Raw genomic sequence first — 4,155 nt, 5'->3', positions numbered from 1 at the left:
CATTCACCCCCAACCCAAATTCCTTGAGTCTACTGTGTTTCGCCCTAAATAGCTGTGATAAAAGTAAAATAAAAGCAGTTAGTTGCTGTGAAAAATAAAGCATAAGGGCTCTTTGAACTCTGTCGGGCATTGGTAACACATACATAATAAAGAAAGCATTCAACTTTGTACTTTTAAAGGAAACCTTATGTACCATAACAATTTTTCCCTAAAATTGGAATTCCGTATTTGACTCTTGTATTTTTCTAACTGGATATTTTGCAGTTGATAGAAAAATCGTAAGCTAATTGGTGTGGTATTTGCAAAAGCGGTTGCTTCCTTTGACCTCAATTTTGAGTCAAATTGTCCGGCTAAGATTCAAAATTACCAGAAGCTCAAGCTACATTTTTTCATAAACAAAGCTGAATATCAAACAGGGTGTTATTAAGCAATATTGAGTGTATGTGCTCTTGTTTTTCCCTCCTGTCTCAGCAGAAACGTGCAACAAGCTGAGCCTCGGAGTAAGTGTGGGCGGAAACTGCAGCGGGCAGTAGCCAGTCAAATACAGGTCAGTGCTGGGGGGGGGGGATGAATTGTTTGGTTGGGGGGGTTGTCCATGCAACAATAGGCAAAACCAACTACGTGACCAAATGGAGACTTTCCATACAGTCAACAGGATTCCACCAAGTTAATCCTCTTGAGTGCGGTGCTCGCCTCTTAGGATGGATTATGCACACTCGTGCACTTGCGCACACTTGTCTGCAGCACATCTGTCCTCCTGTCTGTCTGTTTCCTGTCCATCAATCTCTCCGACTGTCATTTAGCATTTGTTAAAAATAGAAAAAAATGCCTTCCGTAACTGTAAAAGTGGTAATAGAGTTTCCTTACTAAGACTCTGGTCACCGTGGAAACCGTCCCCCAAAACATCATGCTAACCTTGTATCCCCCCAGCCGACACCCAACATCCACCGCCGCCTACGCACGCGTGTTCTTCATTTACATCCTGGGTCACTAAAAGGGTGTGCGTGCACTACTCCCATATGAAATTGTCACGTTGTATTACACAATTTGAAAATTGTCACTGGCCCTTTAAAGATATCTGCACCTATTTGATTTTTCAGGTTGGTACACATCCGTGATAATAATGTGACATTCACACGTCCGTTAGAAGCCTTACATTAGTAAGTTTTGCCATCCATCCATCCATTATCTGCACCGCTTATCCTCAGTAGGGTCGCAGGGGTGCTGGAGCCTATCCCAGCTATCTTCAGGCAGTGGGCAGGGGACACCCTGAATCTCACTTGCTCATTCACACCTAAGGACAATTCAGACCGACCAATCAACCTGACATGTATGTTTTTTGGAATGTGGGAGGAAACCAGAGTGCTCGGAGGAAACCCACGTAAGCACGGGGAGAACATTCAAACTCCACACAGGAGGGTTTGATCTCACCACCTCAGAACTGTGCCGCACACGCGCTAACCACTGCGCCGCCGTGCTGCCCAAAGTTTTGCTTTCATTCCGTGAATAAATGCCGTGTTTATTTCAATTGTGACATTATCATTATACTTTCTTCTTTGAAGGGACAGTGTGTATAATATAGTGTGGTCTGGTGTTGAACTAATCGTAAACAAGAAATTTAATGTGTGTGTCTTTGATAGTATTTCAGGTTTTCAAGGTACAAAACTGTGGTGAAAGATTTAGCTTCCTTTAAAGGGCAGGGGTGTTAACGTCAAACCGATGGAAGTGCCAAACTATTATCAGTATTATTCCAGCGCCATCAGTAGCTTGTATTTTAGCAAAGGTGGGCTAAATTACTTAAATTTTATAAAAAAATAAAAAATCTATTTGTCACTAAAGTACAATAAAGTGCAAGGAGGAGAATTGTACCGTGAAAACAATGATTCCTGGTGTATGATACATTAATAAATCAACATTCTCTCTGGAGCCGAAGAAAATCTTTATCAGGGGCCAGATGTGGCCCGTGGGCCTTGACTTTGACACAGCGTGTGACCTTTTCAATTTAAAGCGCAATATCTTGCTTTGTGATTGCCAAAGGCATAAAATTTAGAATTTTTTTGAGGGTCATTGTTAAAGTCAACAGTGTTTTTTTCAGATGAATCATTCGCTCATCACAGGATGAAGAAAACTTCTACACATTGTTCATTCAAAATTAATTGATTTTGTTCTACCGAGATATTTCAACTTTTAATCAAATGAAAAAATAATAGTGATGACTATTTATTTACAAATGCAGATTTCCCTGTTTTTTTCTTACAGATTTGTAAAGTTTTGACCATGTTTTAGAAGAAAAGTATAAAAAAATCTAGTAATCTACATTTACATGGAGGGAAGAGTGTGGCTGGGATTAGAAGACAGATTTTTGGAGCAATCGTTTACATGTATAAAATGAGTAAGCCCTTGAACATGGCGTTTACAAGTATTCCTATTACGGTGAAGCGAGAACAATGTCATTAAGCAAATAGACGTCATTTCCATGTTTAACTTTTTGTCACGATTCTGTCACTCGCCCGCTAATTGTCCTCACCTGCGTTCACTCTTTCAGCTTCAGCTGCCACTCGTTCCCTAATGATCCCTCTCCCTATTTAAGCACTTTATTCTCGTTCACTCTTGGTCATTCCATCAGCAAACCTCAGCGCATGCGAGGCAAGTACTTTTTGACCCGGGTTCCCGTTTTGATTCCAACCTGTTCCTGTATCCTGCCTGATTCTGTCCCCTGTTTTCTGTATCAATCCCCTGTCCCTGGCTTCCCAATGGTCTCCGGTTACCTGACTTGCGTCTGATCCCCGACCAGGCTTCGTTCTCCTGTCCCGGCTACCCGACTTGCCACCTATACTGGCCGCGAGGGCGCCCTGCTCCTCCTGCCCAGCGAGCACCAGATCGCTGTCTTCTTCCTCTAGCCCTGACTTTCCCGATCCCTTAATAAAGCATTGTGTGAAACGTTACGCATTTGGGTCCACTGTCTGTTCCGGTCGTGACATTTTTACTTTAAAGGTGGAGTGTGTGTCGTTCGAGGTGTATTAACGATGCCCAACTGAGTTCAAAGAGCTAGTATGCTTTATTTTCCGACGCACCTATCTGATTTTATCTTACGTTTAGCAAAGCCTTTCGGGGTAGAATACAATAAGTAGGATAACGGGGGTGACGAAGGCAGGGTACAAAGTAACTTTATGCTCGTCCTCCACGTTTTTATTTCCTTCTATTTGTTAGTGTGACAGAAGAAGGTCAAGTAGAAGTATGAAAAGGCCTATTTCAAGTACAGTCCAAACGACAACCCAAACCCCAAGAAAGATAAAAAAGAAGAGTATATTCAAGCGCATCTAAGAAATGTACGCTCAACAGTTCCAAATGCAGAACAGCTCCTTTAAGTAAGGGTGTTTTAATTCATGCCGCTCATCAAGTTCAATGAGGTATTGTGTTTTTCTCATATGTGGCTCACCAAAAGCCAAGAATTACACTATATGTGGATGGATACAACTGTGGCATCCACTGTATATGGACTGTAGTATATTCGTTGTAGAGCAGAAAATACAACAGAATTGTCTTGGCAAAATTAACCAGTGCACATGAGGCTTCTTTGGCAAGTAAGCCAAAGTTTTCTTTGCAGCAAATGAAAGTACAGTGGAACCTCGGTTCTCGACCATAATCCGTTCCAGAACCCTGTTCGAAAACCGATTTGTTCTATCACCAAAATCATTTATCCCATTAAAAATAATGTAAATTGTTTTAATCCGTTCCAACACCCTGAATGTTTACCTTGAATGTTTAACGTAAACGTGAAGCTAACCCAGGCTAATCGTACGTTCGCGTTATCGTAATCTTCCGTACGAAAGATTACGCTAAAATGAACGTGTAAAAATAAAAAAAATCAGGTCGTTTACAAGTCATTTAGCACCCGGGTCTCCACAACAAATGGTGAGCGGTTCATTGGAACGGGGGCTCCGTTCCAACACCCTGAATGTTGGACTCCGTTCCAACACCCTGAATGTTTAACGTAAACTTAAAGCTAACCCAGGCTAATTGTACGTTCGCCTTATCGTAATCTTATGAATAGGATTTCTTACCTTTGTGGTGGTCAGCAGAAGGCGCTCGCGCACCTCTTTCATATTTGGCTATTATTTCTTTCTTAAATGCAATAGTTGTACGCACTACTTT

General features: G+C 41.7%; 1 long non-coding RNA gene across 1 annotated transcript; it reads left to right on the top strand.

The window, feature by feature from the left end:
• The first annotated feature begins 484 nt into the window (after positions 1–484).
• On the top strand, positions 485–2,945 carry LOC148359602 (uncharacterized). The gene is made up of 2 exons (XR_015851366.1): positions 485–547; positions 2,795–2,945. It is a non-coding gene; the product is annotated as an uncharacterized LOC148359602 (long non-coding RNA).
• Positions 2,946–4,155: the final 1,210 nt, after the last annotated feature.

Source organism: Urocampus carinirostris, chromosome 9, assembly GCF_059441175.1.
Source record: "Urocampus carinirostris isolate Australia breed hairy pipefish chromosome 9, RoL_Ucar_1.0, whole genome shotgun sequence".
NCBI classification, from domain to species: Eukaryota; Metazoa; Chordata; class Actinopteri; order Syngnathiformes; family Syngnathidae; genus Urocampus; species Urocampus carinirostris.
Note: the sequence above shows the minus strand (reverse complement) of the source record. Positions and strands in the feature narration are given on the sequence as shown.